At 39.5% G+C, this 21,281-nt stretch overlaps 2 non-coding genes across 2 annotated transcripts; one reads left to right on the plus strand and one right to left on the minus strand.

Moving 5' to 3' along the window:
* Nucleotides 1-1,120: 1,120 nt before the first annotated feature.
* On the minus strand, nt 1,121-1,228 carry LOC148561933 (small nucleolar RNA R71). Its single transcript, XR_015887376.1, has one exon. It is a non-coding gene; the product is annotated as a small nucleolar RNA R71 (small nucleolar RNA).
* A 19,324-nt stretch (nt 1,229-20,552) lies between these two features.
* On the plus strand, nt 20,553-20,660 carry LOC148561934 (small nucleolar RNA R71). The gene has a single exon (XR_015887760.1). It is a non-coding gene; the product is annotated as a small nucleolar RNA R71 (small nucleolar RNA).
* Nucleotides 20,661-21,281: the final 621 nt, after the last annotated feature.

The following is a 21,281-nucleotide window of genomic DNA, read 5'->3' on the forward strand; positions in this document are numbered from 1 at the left end:
AATTGTGATTTTAAAAATCAAATCTTTTTCAAAAACTAATTTCTATCATATCTTTTCAAAAATATCTTCTCATCTTATCTTTTTCAAAAATCTAATTTCAAAATATCTTCTCTAACTTCCTAACTTCTTATCTTTTCAAAATTGATTTTCAAATTTGTTTCAACTAACTAACTAACTTTTTGTTTGTTTCTTAACTTTTTCAAAACTACCTAACTAACTCTCTCTCTCTCATTTTCGAAAATATCTCCCCCCTTTTTCAAAATTTCTTTTTAATTTATTAATTATTTTAATTTTTAGATCTTAATTTTCGAAAATTACTAACATTTTTCAAAAACTATTTTCAAAAATCACTAACTCTTTTTTAAAAATTATTTTCGAAAGTTCCTTCTCTCTCATCTTATTCTATTTATTTATTCATCTACTAACATCTCATCTCACATCTCAACCCTCCTCACAGTTGTGTTTCTTCCATTATATTACATTCTTTGTCTCCCCCTCTTCTTCTACTCACACAGGGATCCCTTTTACTGTGGTATAAAGGATCTCTATTATTATTATTATTTTTCTGTGCCCTCTTCTTTGTCATATGAGCAGGAGCAAGGACAAGAATATTCTTGTTGAAGCAGATCCAGAACCTGAAAGGACTCTGAAGAAAAAATTAAGAGAAGCTAAAATACAACAATCCAGAGATAACCTTTCAGAAATTTTCGAACAAGAAGAGGAGATGGAAGCCGAAAATAATAATAATATAAGGAAGATGCTTGGTGACTTCACTGCACCTAATTCCAATTTACATGGAAGAAGCATCTCCATTCCTGCCATTGGAGCAAACAACTTTGAGCTGAAACCTCAATTAGTTTCTCTGATGTAGCAGAACTGCAAGTTTCATGGACTTCCATCTGAAGATCCTTTTCAGTTCTTAACTGAATTCTTGCAGATATGTGATACTATTAAGACTAATGTAGTAGATCCTGAAGTCTACAGGCTCATGCTTTTCCCTTTTGCTGTAAGAGATAGAGCTAAATTATGGTTGGATTCTCAACCCAAAGACAGCCTGAACTCTTGGGATAAGCTGGTCATGGCTTTCTTAGCCAAGTACTTTCCTCCTCAAAAGCTGAGCAAGCTTAGAGCTGATGTTCAAACCTTCAGACAGAAAGAAGGTGAATCCCTCTATGAAGCTTGGGAAAGATACAAACAGTTGACCAAAAAGTGTCCTTCTGACATGCTTTCAGAATGGACCATCCTGGATATATTCTATGATGGTTTATCTGAGCTATCAAAGATGTCACTGGACACTTCTGCAGGTGGATCCATTCACCTAAAGAAAACGCCTGCAGAAGCTCAAGAACTCATTGACATGGTTGCTAATAACCAGTTCATGTACACTTCTGAAAGGAATCCTGTGAGTAATGGGACGCCTATGAAGAAGGGAGTTCTTGAAGTTGATACTCTGAATGCCATATTGGCTCAGAATAAAATATTGACTCAGCAAGTCAATATGATCTCTCAGAGTCTGCATGGAATGCAAGCTGCATCCAACAGTACTCAAGAGGCTTCTTATGAAGAAGAAGCTTATGATCCTGAGAACCCTGCAATAGCAGAGGTGAATTACTTAGGTGAACCTTATGGAAACACCTATAACTCATCATGGAGAAATCATCCAAATTTCTCATGGAAGGATCAAAAGCCTCAACAAGGCTTTAATAATGGTGGAAGAAACAGGTTTAGCAACAGCAAACCTTTTCCATCATCCACTCAGCAACAGACAGAGAACTCTGAACAAAATACTTCTAATCTAGCAAACTTAGTCTCTGATTTGTCTAAGGCCACTGTGAGTTTCATGAATGAAACAAGGTCTTCCATTAGAAATTTGGAAGCACAAGTGGGCCAGCTGAGTAAAAGGATCACTGAAATCCCTCCCAGTACTCTCCCGAGCAATACAGAAGAGAATCCAAAAGGAGAGTGCAAGGCTATTGACATAAGCAAAATGGCCGAACCCAATGAGGGAGAGGAGGTCGTGAATCCTAAGGAGGAAGACCTCCTAGGACGTCCAGTGACCAATAAGGAGCTTCCCTCTGAGGAACCAAAGGAATCTGAGACTCATCTAGAGACCATAGAGATTCCATTGAACCTCCTTATGCCCTTCATGAGCTCTGATGAGTATTCCTCTTCTGAAGAGAATGAGGATGTTACTGAAGAGCAAACTGCCAAGTTTCTTGGTGCAATCATGAAGCTGAATGCCAAATTATTTGGCATTGATACTTGGGAAGTTGAACCTCCCTTGTTCATCAATGAACTAAGTGATCTGGATCAACTGACATTGCCTCAGAAGAGACAGGATCCTGGAAAGTTCATAATACCTTGTACCATAGGCACCATGATCTTTAAGGCTCTGTGTGACCTTGGTTCAGGGATAAACCTCATGCCTCTCTCTGTAATAGAGAAACTGGGAATCTATGGGGTGCAAGCTGCTAAAATCTCATTAGAGATGGCAGACAGTTCAAGAAAACATGCTTATGGACAAGTAGAGGACGTGTTAGTAAAGGTTGAAGGCCTTTACATCCCTGCTGATTTCATAGTCCTGGATACTGGAAAGGAAGAGGATGAATCCATCATCCTAGAAAGACCTTTCCTGGCCAGAGCAAGAGCTGTGATTGATGTTGACAGAGGTGAAATAGTCCTTCAATGGAATAAGGACTCCCTTGTGTTTAAAACTCAAGGATCTCCCTCTGCAACCATGGAGAGGAAGCAGAAAAAGCTTCTCTCAAAGCAGAGTCAACCAGAGCCCCCATAGTCAAACTCTAAGTTTGGTGTTGGGAGGCCACAACCAATCTCTAAGTTTGGTGTTGAACTCCCTTATCCAAACTCTAAGTTTGGTGTTGGAGAGTCTCAACAAAGCTCTGCACATCTGTGAGGCTCCATGAGAGCCCACTGTCAAGCTATTGACATTAAAGAAGCGCTTGTTGGGAGGCAACCCAATTTTTATTTATCTAACTATATTTTTCTTAGTTATATGTCTTTGTAGGTTCATGATCATGTAGAGTCACAAAATAAATATAAAAATTGAAAACGGAATCAAAAATAGCAGAAGAAAAATCACACCCTGGAGGAGTATCTGTCTGGCGTTCAGCGCCAGAACAGAGCATGGTTCTGGCGCTGAACGCCCAAAATGGGCAGCTTCTGGGCGCTGAACGCCAGAACAGGCATGGTTCTGGCGTTCAACGCCAGAAATGGAACACAAATGGGCGTTGAACGCCCAAAATGGCCACCAACCTGGCGCTGAACGCCCAGAGTTGTGTACAAGGGCATTTTACATGCCTAAATTGGTGCAGGGATGTAAATGCCTTGACACCTCAGGATCTGTGGACCCCACAGGATCATCTCAGGATCTGTGGACCCCATAGGATCATCTCAGGATCTGTGGACCCCACAGGATCCCCACCTACCTCATCATCTCTCTTTCCATTCATGATCATCCCTTCCGTTTTCCATTCACCACTCACATCCATACATCCCACTTACCTACAAAATTCAATATCTCTTTCCCACCCAATCCCACCCATATGGCCGAATACACACATCCCCCATCTCCTCCATATCTTCTTCTTCTTCTTCTATTCTTTCTTCTTTTGCTCGAGGGCGAGCAACATTCTAAGTTTGGTGTGGTAAAAGCATAGCTTTTTTGTTTTTTTCCATAACCATTGATGGCACCTAAGGCCAGAGAAACCTCTAGAAAGAGGAAAGGGAAGATAAAAGCTTCCATCAAGGGTCTATAGCTCAGTGGTAGAATATTTGACTGCAAATCAAGAGATCCCTGAGATACCTCAGGGGATACATTTTCTTCCACACAATTATTGGAAGCAACTAAGGGTGGAACATCAAGAGCACTCCATCATGCTTCATGAAATAAGAGAAGATCAAAAAGCAATGAGGGAGGAGCAACAAAGACAACGAAGAGACATAGAAGAGCTCAAGGACATCATTGGTTCCTCAAGAAGGAAACGCCACCATCACTAAGGTGGATTCATTCCTTGTTCTTATCTCTTCTGTTTTTCGTTTTCTATGTGATGTGCTTATCTATGTTTGTGTCTTCATTACATGATCATTAGTAGTTAGTAACTATGCCTTAAAGTTATGAATGTCCTATGAATCCATCACCTCTCTTAAATAAAAAATGTTTTAATTCAAAAGAACAAGAAGTACATGAGTTTCGAATTTACCCTTGAACTTAGCTTAATTATATTGATGTGGTGACAATGCTTCTTATTTTCTGAATGAATGCTTGAACAGTGCATATGTCTTTTGAAGTTATTGTTTAAGAATGTTAAATATGTTGGCTCTTGAAAGAATGATGACTAGGAAACATGTTATTTGATAATCTGAAAAATCATAAAAATGATTCTTGAAGCAAGAAAAAGCAGCAAAGAACAAAGCTTGCAGGAAAAAAAATAGGCGAAAAAAAAAGAAAAAGAAAAAGCAAGCAGAAAAAGCCAAAGCTCTTAAAACCAAGAGGCAAGAGAAAAAAAGCCAATAACCCTTAAAACCAAAAGGCAAGGGCAAATAAAAAGGATCCCAAGGCTTTGAGCATCAGTGGATAGGAGGGCCTAAAGGAATAAAATCCTGGTCTAAGCGGCTAAACCAAGCTGTCCCTAACCATGTGCTTGTGGCGTGTAGGTGTCAAGTGAAAACTTGAGACTGAGCGGTTAAAGTCAAGGTCCAAAGCAAAAAAAAAAGAGTGTGCTTAAGAACCCTGGACACCTCTAATTGGAGACTTTAGCAAAGCTGAGTCACAATCTGAAAAGGTTCACCCAATTATGTGTCTGTGGTATTTATATATCCGGTGGTAATACTGGAAAACAAAGTGCTTAGGGCCACGGCCAAGACTCATAAAGAAGTTGTGTTCAAGAATCATCATACTGAACTAGGAGAATCAATAACACTATCTGAACTCTGAGTTCCTATAGATGCCAATCATTCTGAACCTCAATGAATAAAGTGAGATGCCAAAACTATTCAAGAGGCAAAAAGCTATAAGTCCCGCTCATATGGTTGGAGCTATGTTTCATTGATAGTTTGGAATTTATATTATATTCTCTTCTTTTTATCCTATTTGATTTTCAGTTGCTTGGGGACAAGCAACAATTTAAGTTTGGTGTTGTGATGAGCGGATAATTTATACGCTTTTTGACATTGTTTTTAATATGTTTTTAGTAGGATCTAGTTATTTTTAGGGATGTTTTCATTAGTTTTTATGCTAATTCACATTTCTGGACTTTACTATGAGTTTGTCTATTTTTCTGTGATTTCAGGTATTTTCTGGCTGAAATTGAGGGACTTGAGCAGAAATCAGATTCAGAGGTTGAAAAAGGACTGCTGATGCTATTGGATTCTGACCTCCCTGCACTCAAAGTGGATTTTTTGGAGCTACAGAACTCGAAATGGCGCGCTTCCAATTGCGTTGAAAAGTAGACATCCAGGGCTTTCCAGAAATGTATAATAGTCCACACTTTGACCAAGAATAGATGACGTAAACTGGCGTTCAACGCCAGTTTTCTACCCAAATCTGGCGTCCAGCGCCAGAAAATGAGCCAAAACCAGAGTTGAACGCCCAAACTGGCACAAAAGCTGGCGTTCAACTCCAAGGAGGACCTCTACACATGCAACACTCAAAGCTCAGCCCAAGCACACACCAAGTGGGCCCCAGAAGTGGATTTATGCATCAATTACTAACTCATGTAAACCCTAGTGACTAGTTTATTATAAATAGGACATTTTACTATTGTATTAGACATCTTTGGACGCCTGGTTCTTAGATCAGAGGGGCTGGCCATTCGGCCATGCCTGGACCTTTCAATTATGTATTTTTAACGGTAGAGTTTCTACACTCCATAGATTAAGGTGTGGAGCTCTGTTGTTCCTCAAAGATTAATGCAAAGTACTACTGTTTTCTATTCAATTCATCTTGTTTCGCTTCTAAGATATTCATTCGCTCTTCAACCTGAATGTGATGAACGTGACAATCATCATCATTCCCTATGAATGCGTGCCTGACAACCACTTCCGTTCTACCTTCGATTGAATGAGTATCTCTTAGATCTCTTAATCAGAATCTTCGTGGCGTAAGCTAGAATGATGGCGGCATTCAAGAGAATTCAGAAAGTCTAAACCTTGTCTGTGGTATTCCAAGTAGGATTCAATGAATGAATGACTGTGACGAGCTCCAAACTCGTGATTGCAGGGCGTTAGTGACAGACGCAAAAGGATAGTAAATCCTATTCCAGCATGATCGAGAACCGACAGATGAATAGCCGTGCTGTGACAGGGTGCGTTGACCATTTTCACTGAGAGGATAAGATGAAGCCATTGACAAGGGTGATGCCTCCAGACGATTAGCCGTGCCGTGACAGGGCATTGGATCATTTTCCCAAAAGATGACCGAAAGTAGCCATTGACAGTGGTGATGTATCACATAAAGCCAGCCATGGAAAGGAGTAAGACTGATTGGATGAAGATAGCAGGAAAGCAGAGGTTCAGAAGAACGAAAAGCATCTCCATTCGCTTATCTGAAATTCCTACCAATGATTTACATAAGTACCTCTATCCCTATTCTATTATTTATTATTCGAAAACACCATTATCAATTTATATCTGCCTAACTGAGATTTGCAAGGTGACCATAGCTTGCTTCATACCAACAATCTCCGTGGGATTTGACCCTTACTCACGTAAGGTATTACTTGGACGACCCAGTGTACTTGCTGGTCAGTTACACGGAGTTGTGAACCGTGGTTTTGGCATCATGTTTTTGGCGCCATTTCCAGGGAAAGAAAGAGCAATGAACTTTACATAATTAAAGTGTGATCACGAATCCGCGTACCAGTGTCTCTCTCTTCTTTTTAATCCTACTTGTTTTTTATTACTTGAGGACAAGCAACAGTTTAAGTTTGGTATTCTGATGAGCGGATATTTTATACGCTTTTTGATGTCATTTTCTTAGTGTTTTCAGTATGTTTTGTTGAGTTTTATTATGTTTTAGTAGGTTTTTATGCAAAATTAACTTTTTGGATTCTACTTTGAGCTTTTATGTTTTTCTTATGATTTTAGGTGAATTTTGGGTGAATTTGGCAAGTTTTGGCAAAAGTCTGATCTAGAGGCAAGGAAAGCATAGCAGATGCTGTCAGAATCTGACCTCCGTGTATTTAAACAATCATTTCTGAAGTTATAGAGGTTCAAATGACTCATTCTTAACGGCGTTCGAAAGTTAACTTCCAGAGCTTTCCAGCAATATATAATAGTCTATACTTTTCTTTAGATTGGACTGCCCAAAAAGGGCGTTGAACGCCCAAACTACCCCTTGTGGGGGCATTCAACGCCCCAAGAGGACCAAGGCCAGTGTTGAATGCCAAACCTAGCGTTCAATGCCACAAGGGGAGCAAGGAAGCAACGTACTCACTCCCTAGAGGGTGCTCAATGCCCACTCCTTCAACTTAGAAGCCAAGCTCAGCCCAAACACTCACCAAGTGGGCCCAGAAGTAGATTTTCGCATTAGTCAACTTAGTTTACTTCATTTTTATAATTTTTAATTATTAGATTAGTATAAATAAGGGAAGATCATCCTTGTTTAGGATCTTCTCCAATCTTTATCTCTTTGACCACTTTTCAAACATTTCATATTACTCTCTGTACAGTGTGAGCAACTAAACCTCCTAAGTTAAGGTTAGGAGCTTTGCTGATTCCTATGAATTAATACAATTACTTTTCTATTTCAATGAATGTGTGATTCTATTCTATGATGCATTGTCGTTCTTCATCCTTATGAATCTTGATTCTACATGAGTTCTTTACGAGTCTTGACCATGATAGTATTGAGTTACAGCTTGAGGATGCATCACGGGTTCCAACAGAATTATCTGGATTAATCGGGTTATGTGACATATAACCTCGTTAGTCAGGGGCAATTGAGGTTCCTGTGGCTCTAAGGGCTAGAACCATAAGAGCAATAGTCTCTGATCTGGAAGATCCGACCTTGTCTGTGGCATTTTGAGTAGAATCAACAAAGGGATTAACTTGCGTGCGCTTCACCCTCTCCCAGATTGATCTAGTCCGTTCGGATGTTTAGTCTGGATCTGAGGAGATTAATGACCACGACCCATTGCTTAATCACTTATATCCTTGCCATTTATCGATTTTGTTATTGTTGGTTTATGCACCTATGATGCACAGAAACTTGTCTCTTAACAATTTTCCTTCGGCAAGTATACCGAATTGTCGTCAAGTAAAAACTCACAATAGAGTGAGGTCGAATTCCACAGGGATTGATTGGTCAAGCAACTTTAATTAGAGGAATGTTCTAGTTGAACTAAGCAAAATTAGGTTTGAGATTTGCAGAAAATTAAATTGCGGGAAAGTAAATAGCAGAAAACGTAAATGCTGGAAATAAAGAGCTGAATGTAAATAGCGGAAAGTAAATTGCAGAATCTTAAATGGGAATGGGGAAGATGCTCATAAAAGTAGATTGCAGAATTTATAGAGAATGGGTAAAATCAGAAATGGGGAATTCATTGGGCTTAGGAGATGTTGCATTCTCCGGATCAAGTTCATTTTCATCTCTTCCTCAATCAATGCATTCATTGATCTCCTTGGCAATCTTAAGTGATCGAATTCCAATTTCTTGGTAATTCAATCTCTCAAATCTTGATCAATAGCCAATTCTTTGGTCAATTGCTCATGAGAAGAGATGAAGTATGGTCACTGATTATACCACATGTATTTCCAAATCAAAGTGTTGGTAGGATTATATGTCACTATATCCATCCAAACCCCAATTTGGTCCAACATGAGAAAGCATTTCTAGCATGATCTCTTCATTCCTCTTCAAAAGTTCCGAAGAGATCCAAGTATGAATAGCTTCTTTTCCAAGATAACTACCCAATTGAATGAAGATTGAAATCTTTCTAGTAAAATCAAGAGAAAAGATAGAAGAAGAATAATGAAAACTAATATTGATCCATCAAATTACAACAGAGCTCCCTAACCCAATGAAAGGGGTTTAGTTGTTCATAGCTCTGGGAATGAAAAGCATAGATGGATAGTACATTCTGAGAATTAAACTAAAAGTTGCAGAGAAAGTAAAATACAGAGAGTAGTTCTCAAATTTTCAACCCCCTTTTTTATTCAAAACTACCCCTATATATACTACTCTTCTGATCTTCTAGTTGGTTCTTCAAATCTTGGATATGGGCCTTTGGATCTTGAGTTTGAAGCAGTTATCCTCTTCAGTGGGCTTAGCTTTACTTGCAGAGAGAAAGTATGAAGTAGGCAGGGACTTTTAGCTTAGGACGTTAGTGGCGTTAACGTTAAGTGAAAGTGTGGGTTCGAGAACGTTAGTGGCAGTCACCTTTTTCACTAACGTTCCTAACCCAAGGGTGATCCACGTTAACTTCAACGTTAGTGGCACCAACGTGACCACTAACGTTGCTTCTTAATCCTTTGCACATGTTATTGGGACTTACCTTTTCCAATAACATTGAGAATCCTCCCTTCCCTACGTTAGAGTTCATGTTAGTGTGGCTAACGTGACCTTTAACGTAGGCTTGCCAAATCTTCGAAAACGTTAGTGACACTTACCTTTGTCACTAACATTTCAAAATGCCCATACTTCCCACGTTAGAGTTCACGTTAACTAGGTTAACATGGCTTCTAACGTGGTGGTGATAGCCATCTCCAACATTAGTGACAAAGGTGAGTGTCACTAACGTTGGCTCATCATTCTTTCATCCACGTTAGCTTCCACGTTAACTACGTTAACGTGGGAGTTAACATTGCTCATAGTGGCTCATTCCAACGTTAGTGACAAAGGTGAGTGTCACTAACGTTGGCGATTCTTGCTGCCTCCACGTTAGCTTCCACGTTAACTTACAACTAACGTGGCTCAAAGTGGCTTAGTCCAACGTTAGTGATAAAGGTGAGTGTCACTAATGTTGGCCATTCTTTTGCTTCCCCACGTTAGAGTCCACGTTATCTGAGTTAACGTGGCTCTTAACGTGGCCAATATGAGCTTGGTCCAACGTTAGTGACAAAGGTGAGTGTCGCTAACGTTGGCTTCATTTTCTTCTTCCACGTTAGAGTTCACGTTAACTTAGTTAACGTGACTCTTAACGTAGGATATGATGGCTTCGAGGACGTTATTGGCAATTACTTTTCTCATTAACGTTGCAAGCTAGCTCCCATCCCACGTTAGTGGTTACGTTAGTTAGACTAACGTTGCTGCTAACGTGGTTCTTCCTTGCTTCCTTTGTCCTGAAATTAACCAATAGAGTGCATCAAAGTTCTAATCCAAATCATGAGACATGCATCATCCAGTTTGTCATACAATTCTTGCATAATTCTCATGAAATCATGTAAAGTGCACAATGTTTGCTTGAATCAAGATGTAAGTGAAATTCTACCCAAAACTTGCTTATTTCCTAAGAAAATGCATGAAACTACCCTAGAACAGTAAAGAAAAGGTCAGTGAAACTGGCCAAAATGCCCTGGCATCACAACACCAAACTTAAAGCTTGCTTGTCCCTAAGCAAGTACTGGAACAAGAGAATGATGAATGAAATGCCAAGAGAAATGAGTCATTATTGTGGAAGTCATGTCCTTGGTTTTATGGTGGTTTCATGCATAGCAACTTAGGTTCATTCTTTCACTGGCTTTCAGACCTTTATCATGTCCTGGAATACTCACTTGATTGCACCCTATGAGACTGTTATTCATTGATCCTTTTGTTGTTTTCAGGGTTTGATTGTGCTCTTAGGCTAAGTGCTCTGTGAGTGGGCGACTCTTTAAGTTAAGCTTTCAGCCAGCACTCCCGAACCAGTTGGTTCAAGGTGCTAGGTGTTAAGACACCCCAAAGGACTTACTCCCTCAAGTCTCTTTCCCCCATACATACACACCACAGGCACATGGTTTGTTATTTTCTTTTCTTAAGACCTTGGTGTCCAGCACCTCTTTGGGTTACTAAGTGTTCTGTAGCAAAGGTTACTCTTGATAGTGGACTTTCAGCTGATAATCCCGGGTTAGTTAACCCAAGTTACCAAGTGATAAGGCACCCCTAAGAGCTTATTCATCCAAGTAAATCCCTTACACAGGAACACCACAGACACTTGCCTCAAGATTCAAACCTTTGGTGCCTAGCCTTATTTCTTACTCTTTTTTTTCTTTTATTTTTTTCAACTTTCATTTTCTCTTTCCCTTTTTCTTATTAGGATCTTGTTATTTAGCTAGTCTCATGGGGGTGTGTTTCAAGCATATGATTCAGGACAGATAGTTGCCTTCCTACCTTATTGGTGAACCAACTTAGCTAATCTATTACCACACCACAAAATTAGGAACTTACTCCACAATATGAATTCCACTCTGGTCTTTTATAACAAACATTCTCTTTTTATTTGGCTTAAAAAGGACAAGCATACAAGTAAACAAGGTGAAGATGCAGCATTGACATTAAAACCAGCACATATATGACGAAATAATAAAAACAAACATTAAATTCTAATGATTTAAACTAATGAGTAACTATTAATCGAGGGCACCTTGGGACTTCCAATTTTTAGCATTTCAAGTATATGGAATTAAGTAACAATACAACCTTCGGTGATGGTTTCTAGCTGTCCCCTTGTTGTCATCATCCATAGTTTTTGCTCATTCACTTCCTTGGATGATGGTGCACCATTTTCTCAGGAGGTTCCTGTAAAGTTATTGGAAGTTGCTTGTTCCCAAAGCACTTGAGAAATAGTTAGCTTGCATGTATGCTTGTGAATTTCAATCCGGCAATCCTCGTGGGATTCGACCCTCACTCACCTGAGGTATTACTTGGATGACTTGATGCACTTGTCGGTTCAGTTGTGCGAGTTTAAAATTCATGCACCAAGTATCCTCCAAGGTGTTCTGTTTGTCCTGATATGCTTTCTTGTTTCTGTTCTAATTGCTACACATGATCACAAACGTTAGAAATATGAGAAAAACTATGTAAATTAATAGAAAATAACTTAATATGCAATCAAACTCAAATAAACTAAAATAGCATAAAAAAAAGTAAAAGTAAGCTATAGGATACGTATGGTTAGGTTGCCTCCCAACAAGCGCTTCTTTACCGTCATTAGCTTGACGAACAGCTCCTTTACGAAGATTCATAGGGGCTCAAATCTTCGCCCCTCATTGTGAACTTTCTCTCTGTGCTCTCATGCATGAATCAGTTCAACATGCTCCAGAGACAGGATCCGGTTCACAATATGTGGTATGACTGGACTTCTTGTGAAGACTACTCTCACTACTAGAAAATTAGTTATTTTAGACGGATATTTCCGACGAATTTTATCCCACAAAAATATAGACAGAATTTTCGAGGAATTTTTTGTCAGAAACCAAAAAAAAATGAATTAGCATAAATTGCAGACGAAAAAGAGAATCCGTCGATAATTCTGTTGGAAAAAATAATTTTTTTCGTGGGAAATGGTTACCGACGGAAAATCCGTCTGTAATTAAATGGACAAAAATGTTACATTTTATTAAATTATTATAGACAGAAAATTTGTCTGTAATTTAAAATATTCATCGAAAAATATTAAAATAAGGCTTGTCACTGCCACGAGCTTTGCATTTCAATCACGATAGTGCGTTTTGATACGGAAAATTTAATTTCATGTAATTACCGACAAGTATACCGGGTCGTATCAAGTAATAATACTCACAAGAGTGAGGTGGATCCCACGAAGATTAGTAGATTAAGCAATTTTAGTTAAATGGTGTTCTAGTTAGGCAAACAATTTGTGATTTCTTGATATATTCACCATGAAAGTAAAGTTCAGAAATATAAATGACAGGAAATTGAAATGACTGAAAGTAGAAGAGAATGAATTAAATGACTGGAGATGTAATAGCAGAAACTTAAAGTGCAAGAAAATAAGAACCGAAATGTAAATAGCAGAAGCGTAAATTGCAAGAATGTAAAAGCTGAATTGTAAATGACTGGATTTATAAATTGCAGGAATTAAACATGGAAATTTGGTATTGGGTGATTAGAAACTTAAAAGAAATTGAAGTGAAAACTTGTGATGGTTAGGATCACTAGGAATCAGAGATGTTGATTTCTCATGAATTAATGGTGATCAATTCCTTCTCAGTCATGTAAACAGATCTATGGCATATTGTGAATGATTAGATCCCAATCTCTTGGTGACTCAATTTCTCTTATCATAAACAATTGCCAATCTCTTGATCTAATTACTCATGAGAAGAGATGAAGATCAATTTCTAATCCCAACTGCCACACAACTCTCTGGATTTCAATTCAGGGTGGTTACATCTCACATACCAACCCAGAATATATCAATCAAGAGAATCATAAGAGGATAAAACCCAAACTGAATTCTATGACTTCTTTCTCAAGTTCATCACACAATTCAAGTAGATTCAATTCCTCTCTCGATAGTAATTGAATCTATAAAGCACAAGAGTTCCCTCTTAGATAAATCAAATTAAATTGAGAAGAAAAGAAGGAGTATTAATTCATTAAAACCAACAGAGCTCCTCCCCCTAGTGAAAATGGGGTTTGGTGGCTCATAGCTCCAAGTAGAAATAGAAATTCAAAACTGGAAATTAAACTAAGCATAGGAAAGAAAAAGGAAATAAAACTATAAGCAGAAAGTGAAATTGGAAGTGATGTAGAGTCTGAGCAGAAAGTAAAAATTCCAAAAAGTGCAACGTACAAAGAATCTGAAAGAAAGAGAAGTAAAAAGAAGATCTAGAAGAAGTCTTCAATGAATCAAGGTGCCCCCTATTTATACTAGTTCAGTGGCTTCTTCAGGTGTACTTGCAAGTTGCTTCAAGTGGGCTTTTTAGTTGGTACTTGGAATATGCTGCTCCAGGAGAACGTAGCGTTCTTGAGGAAAGCGTAGCGCTCATGCATCCACGCGTGCACGTCATCCACGCGTGCGCGTCATCACTATCTTCAGCACTTGTTATGCGTACAAGTCACCCACGCGTGCGCATCATCTTCAGCACTCTCCTGGAGAGCATAGCGTTCGTGCCAAGGCTGCTCTCCCACGCGTACGCATCATCCACGCGTACGCGTGCCCTTTCAAAAATACCACTTCCTCGCTGCCTCTTTATCCATGCATTCGCGTGACCCTTCAAAAATGCCACTTCCATGCGTACGCGTCACCCACGCGTACGCGTCACTAGCCAAATTTTCAATCCCAACTTTGAAAACTATCACAGGCGCTCCTGGGTGAAGAACGTAGCTCCTCATGTGCATACGCACACAAGCACAGAGCGCTCTTGAATGTGAGCGTAGCGTTATCCTGGTCATGTATGGTGCTGCAGGAGAACGTAGCGCACTTTAAACGAGCGTAGCGCTATCCTGGGCTGGTGAAGGAGCGCTCCTTGCAAGAACGCTGTGCCAAGGGCGCTCTCCCCCTTGTTCCTGGTCACAAAGAAATAGTAATACATCAAAAGCTCTGTCTCTTGAGCAACTAATTTTAGATGACTCACTCATTCATACTTTTCTTGAGTTGTTTGCATGAAATTGAGCAGAATCCACTTAGTTCTTAACATATCAAAGCATGATGAAAGAATCCATCTAAGTGCTTGTTTCTTTCAACTAAAATGCATGAAATTGAGCTGAAATTAATTAAAGTAACTGGTGCACAAAATTGTGATCATCAATGGCGCCAACAACTTGGTACGCACAATTGTAATCACAACTCCACACAACTAACCAGCAAGTGCACTGGGTCGTCCAAGTAATAAACCTTACGTGAGTAAGGGTCGATCCCACGGAGATTGTCAGCTTGAAGCAAGCTATGGTCACCTTGTAAATCTCAGTCAGGCGGATTCAAATGGTTATGGAGAATTGATAATTAAAATATGAGTAAAACATAAAATAAGATAGAGATACTTATGTAATTCATTGGTAGGAATTTCAGATAAGCGTATGGAGATGCTTTGTTCCTTCTGAACCTCTGCTTTCCTGTTGCCTTCATCCAATCATTCATACTCCTTTCCATGGCAAGCTTTATATTGGGCATCACCGTTGTCAATGGCTACTTCCCGTCCTCTCAGTGAAAATGGTCCAAATGCGCTGTCACTGCACGGCTAATCAGCTGTTGGTTCTCGATCATGTTGGAATAGGATCCATTGATCCTTTTGCGTCTGTCACTACGCCCAACACTCGCGAGTTTGAAGCTCGTCACTGTGATCCCTTCCCAGATCCTACTCGGAATATCACAGACAAGGTTTAGACTTTCCGAATCTCAAGAATTACCGCCAATGATTCTAGCCTATACCACGAAGGTTCTAATCTTAGATTAGAAACCCAAGAGATACATATTCAAGCTTGATTGCATGTAGAACGGAAGTGGTTGTCAGGCACGCGTTCATAGGTGAGAATGGTGATAAGTGTCACAGATCATCACATTCATCATGGTGAAGAACGAATGGATATCTTAGAACAGAAACAGGCTTGAGTTGAATAGAAAAACAATAGTACTTTGCATTAATTCATGAGGAATAGTAGAGCTCCACACCTTAATCTATGGTGTGTAAAAACTCCACTGTTGAAAATACATAAGTGAAAATAGTCTAAGCATGGCCGAATGGCCAGCCTCAAAGGTCTAAGGACTAAACGTCCCAAGATGAAAATACAATAGTAAAAGGTCCTATTTATAGATAATTAGTAGCCTAGGGTTACAGAAATAAGTAATTAATGCAGAAATCCACTTCCGGGCCCACTTGGTGTGTGCTTGGGCTGAGCATTGCAGCTTTCATGTGTAGAGACTTTTCTTGGAGTTAAACGCCAGCTTTGGTGCCAGTTTGGGCGTTTAACTCCAGCTTTTATGCCAGTTCTGGCGTTTTGACGCCAGAATTTCTATGCTGACTTGGAACGCTAGTTTGGGCCATCAAATCTCGGGCAAAGTATAGACTATTATATATTGATGGAAAGCCCAGGATGTCTACTTTTCAACGCAATTTAGAGCGCGCCAATTGGGTTTTTTTAGCTCCAGAAAATCTACTTCGAGTGTAGGGAGGTCATAATCCAACAGCATCTGCAGTCATTTTTCAGCCTCTGAATCAGATTTTTGCTCAGGTCCCTCAATTTCAGCCAAAAAATACCTGAAATCACAGAAAAATATACAAACTCATAGTAAAGTCTAGAAATATGATTTTTATTTAAAAACTAATAAAAACATAATAAAAACTAACTAAAATATACTAAAAACATACTAAAAATAATGCCAAAAAGCGCATAAATTATCCACTCATCACAACACCAAACTTAAATTGTTGCTTGTCCCCAAGCAACCAAAAACAAAGTAGGATAAAAAGAAGAGAATATACAATGAATTCCAAAAATATCAATGAAGTTCAGTCTTAATTAGATGAGCGGGGCTATTAGCTTTTTGCTTCTCAATAGTTTTGGCATCTCACTTTATCCTTTGAAGTTCAGAATGATTGGCTTTTATAGGAACTCAGAATTCAGATAGTGTTATTGATTCTCCTAGTTCAGTATGTTGATTCTTGAACACAGTTACTTTATGAGTCTTGGCCGTGACCCTAAGCATTTTATTTTCCAATATTACCACCAGATACATAAATGCCACAGACACATAACTGGGTGAACCTTTTCAGATTGTGACTTAGCTTTGCTAGAGTCTCCTATTAGAGGTGTCCAGAGCTCTTAGCACACTCTTTTTGCTTTGGACCACGACTTTAACCGCTCAGTCTCAAGTTTTCACTTGACACCTTCACGCCACAAGCACATGGTTAGGGACAGCTTAGCCGCTTAGGCCGGGATTTTATTCCTATGGGTCCTCCTATCCACTGATGCTCAAAGCCTTGGATCCTTTTTATTTTACCCTTGCCTTTTGGTTTAAAGGGCTATTGGCTTTTTCTGCTTGCTTTTTCTTTTTCTTTCTTTTTTTTTTGCCATTTTTTTTCTTTTTTCTTTTTTGCAAGCTTTGCTATTCACTGCTTTTTCTTGCTTCAAGAATCATTTTTATGATTTTTCAGATTATCAATAACATTTTTCCTTTTCCATCATTCTTTGAAGAGCCAACAATTTTAACATTCACAAACAACAAATTCAAAAATATGCACTGTTCAAGCATTCATTCAGAAAACAAAAAGTATTGCCACCACATCAAAATAATTAAACTGTTTTAAAATTCAAAATTCATGTACTTCTTGTTCTTTTGCAATTAAAAACATTTTTCATTTAAGAAAGGTGATGGATTCATAGGACATTCATAACTTTAAGGCATAGACACTAAGACACTAGTGATCATGTAATAAGACACAAACATAAATAAAATATAAAGCATAATTTCAAAAAACAGAAAAATAAGAACAAGAAAATTAAAGAACGGGTCCACCTTAGTAATGGCGGCTTGTTCTTCCTCTTGAAGATCTTATGGAGTGTTTGAGCTCCTCAATAACTTTTCCTTGCCTTTGTTGCTCCTCTCTCATAACTCTTTGGTCTTCTCTAATTTCATGGAGGAGGATAGAATACTCTTGGTGCTCCACCCTTAGTTGTCCCATATTGGAACTTAATTCTCCTAGGGATGTGTTGATTTGCTCCCAATAATTTTGTGGAGGAAAATGCATCCCTTGAGGCATCTCAGAGATTTCTTGATGAGGGATTTCCTCATGCTCTTGTAGAGCTCCATAAGTGGGCTCTCTTATTTGCTCTATCCTCTTTTTAGTGATGAGCTTGTCCTCTTCACTGAGGGTGTTCATAGAAGTGGTCTTGATGGACCTTTGAGATGAATCTCTCCATTTCCCATGACTCAAAGGTGGAAGCTTTTGCCTTCTATTTCCTCTTTCTAGAGGTTTCTCTGGCCTTAGGTGCCATAAATGGTTATGGAAAAATAAAAAGCAACGCTTTTACCACACCAAACTTAAAAGGTTTGCTCGTCCTCGAGCAAAAGAAGAAAGAAAAGAGTAGAAGAAGAAAATGGAGGAGATGGAGGGGGTTTTATGGTTCGGCCAAGGGGGATTAGTAGTATGTATGATGTGTGAAAATGAAAGAGTGAAGATGGGTTTATATAGGAGTGGAGAGTGGGGTAGGGTTTGGCCATGTATGGGTGGGTTTGGGAGGGAAAGTGGTTTAAATTTGAATGGTGAGGTAGGTGGGATTTTATGATGGATGGATGTGGATTGGTGAAGGGATTATGGAGAAGAGGGTAGGATTTGATAGGAGAGGGGTTTTTTGGGGAAGAGGTATTGAGGTGATTGGTGAAGGGTATTTGGGGAAGAGTATTATGAAAAGGTGTGAAGAAGAGAGAGAGTGAGTTGAGGTTGGTGGGGATCCTATGGGTCCACAGATCCTGAGGTGTCAAGGATTTCTCATCCCTGCACCAATTAGGCTTGCAAAATGCCCTTTGCTGCCAATCCTGACGTTAAACGCCAGGTTGCTGCCCATTTCTGGCGTTAAACGCCAGTCTAGTGCCCATTTCTGGCGTTAAATGCCAGCTTCTTGCCCTTTTCTGGCGTTAAACGCCAGTCTGGTGCCCATTTCTAGCGTTAAACGCCAGTCTGGTGCCCATTTCTGGCGTTAAACGCCCAGAATGGTGCCAGACTGGGCATTTAACGCCCATTCTGCTACTCTTACTGGCGTTTAAACGCCAGTAGGCTTCTCCTCCAGGGTGTGCTGTTTTTCATTCTGTTTTTTAGTTTGTTTTTACTTTTTCAATTATTTTTGTGACTTCACATGATCATCAACCTACAGAAAACATAAAATAACAATAGAAAATAGAAATTTAACATAGATAAGTAAAATTGGGTTGCCTCCCAACAAGCGCTTCTTTAATGTCAGTAGCTTGACAGTGGGCTCTCATGGAGCCTCACAGATACTCAGAGCATGATGATGGCCTCTTAACACCAAACTTAGAGTTTGGTTGTGGCCTCCCAACATCAAACTTAGAGTTTGAATGTGGGGGTTTTGTTTGACTCTGTATTGAGAGAAGCTTTTCATGCTTCTTCTCCATGGTTACAGAGGGAGATCTTTGAGCTTTAAACACAAGGGAGTCCTCATTCACTTGAAGGACCAATTCTCCTCTGTCAACATCAATCACAGCTTTTGCTGTGGCTAGGAAGGGTCTACCAAGGATGATAGATTCATCCATACACTTCCTAGTATCTAGGATTATGAAATCAGCAGGGATGTAGTGGTCTTCAACCTTTACCAAGACATCCTCTACAAGTCCATAAGCCTGTTTCCTTGAATTGTCTGTCATCTCTAGTGAGATACTTGGAGCTTGTACCTCAAGGATCCCTAGCTTCTCCATTACAGAGAGAGGCATGAGGTTTATGCTTGACCTTAGGTCACATAGAGCCTTCTCAAAGGTCATGGTGCCTATGGTACAAGGTATTGAGAACTTTTCAAGATCTTGTCTCTTCAGAGGTAATTTCTGCCTAGTCAAGTCATCCAGTTCTTTGGTGAGCAAGGGGGGTTCATCCTCCCAAGTCTCATTACCAAATAGCTTGGCATTTAGCTTCATGATTGCTCCAAGGTACTTAGCAACTTGTTCTTCAGTAACATCTTCATCCTCTTTAGAGGAAGAATACTCATCAGAGCTCATGAATGGCAAAAGTAAGTTCAATAGAATCTCTATGGTCTCAGTGTGAGCCTCAGATTCCCATGGTTCCTCATTAGGGAACTCCTTGGAGGCTAGTGGACGTCCATTGAGGTCTTCCTCAGTGGAGATCACTGCCTCTTCCTCCTCTCCAGGTTCGGCCGTGTGGGTTACGTTGATGGCCTTGCACTCTCCTTTTGGATTCTCTTCTGTATTGCTTGGAAGAGTACTAGGAGGGAGTTCAGTAACTTTCTTACTCAGCTGACCCACTTGTGCCTCCAAATTTCTAATGGAGGACCTTGTTTCAGTCATGAAACTTTGAGTGGTTTTAATTAAATCGGAGACTACAGTTGCTAATTTAGAGTGGTTCTGCTTAGAATTCTCTGTTTGTTGCTGAGAAGATGATGGAAAAGGTTTGCCATTGCTAAACCTATTTCTTCCACCATTATTGTTGTTGAAGCCTTGTTGAGGCCTCTGTTGATCCTTCCATGAGAGGTTGGGATGATTTCTCCATGAAGGATTATAGGTGTTTCCATAGGATTCTCCCATGTAATTCACGTCTTCCATTGCTAGGTTATCAGGATCATAAGCTTCTTCTTCAGATGAAGCTTCTTTGGTACTGACTGTTGCTACTTGCATTTCAGACAGACTCTGAGAAATCATATTGACTTGCTAAGTCAATATTTTGTTCTGAGCCAATATGGCATTCAGAGTATCAATCTCAAGAACTCTTTTCTTCTTACTTGTCCCATTATTCACAGGATTTCTTTCAGAGGTGTACATGAATTGGTTATTTACAACCATTTCAATGAGTTCCTGAGCTTCTGCAGACGTCTTCTTCAGATGAAGAGATCCTCCAGCAGAGCTGTCCAATGACATCTTGGACAGTTCAAACAGACCATCATAGAAGATACCTATGATGCTCCATTCTGAAAGCATGTCAGAAGGACACCTTCTGATCAATTGCTTGTATCTTTCCCAAGCTTCATAGAGGGATTCACCTTCCTTCTGTCTGAAGGTTTGGACTTCCACTCTAAGCTTGCTCAATTTTTGAGGTGGAAAGAACTTTGCCAAGAAGGCATTGACTAGCTTTTCCCAAGAGTTCAAGCTTTCTTTAGGTTGTGAATCCAACCATGTTCTAGCTCTGTCTCTTACAGCAAAGGGAAAAAGCATAAGCTTGTAGACCTCGGGATCAACCCCATTGGTCTTGACAGTGTCACATATTTGCAAGAATTCAGCTAAGAACTGATGAGGATCTTCCAATGGAAGTCCATGAAACTTGCAATTCTGTTGTATCAGAGAAACTAATTGAGGCTTAAGCTCAAAGTTGTTTGCTCCAATGGCAGGAATTGAGATGCTTCTCCCATAGAAGTCGGGAGTAGGTGCAGTAAAGTCACCAAGCATCTTCCTTGCATTGTTGGCATTTTTGTTGTTTTCGGCTGCCATGGCTTCTTCCTGTTTGAAAGTTTCTGTTAGGTCCTCTATAGAGAGTTGTACTTTAGCTTCTTTTAGCTTTCTCTTCAAGGTTCTTTCAGGTTCAGGATCAGCTTCAACAAGAATGCCCTTGTCCTTGCTCCTGCTCATATGAAAAGAGAGGAGAAGAAAATATGGAATCCTCTATGTCACAGTATAGAGATTCCTTGAGGTGTCAAAGGAAAATAA

The sequence above is a fragment of the Arachis ipaensis genome, chromosome B6, assembly GCF_059453495.1.
Source record: "Arachis ipaensis isolate K30076 ecotype BB chromosome B6, ASM5945349v1, whole genome shotgun sequence".
In the NCBI taxonomy this organism is placed as follows: Eukaryota; Viridiplantae; Streptophyta; class Magnoliopsida; order Fabales; family Fabaceae; genus Arachis; species Arachis ipaensis.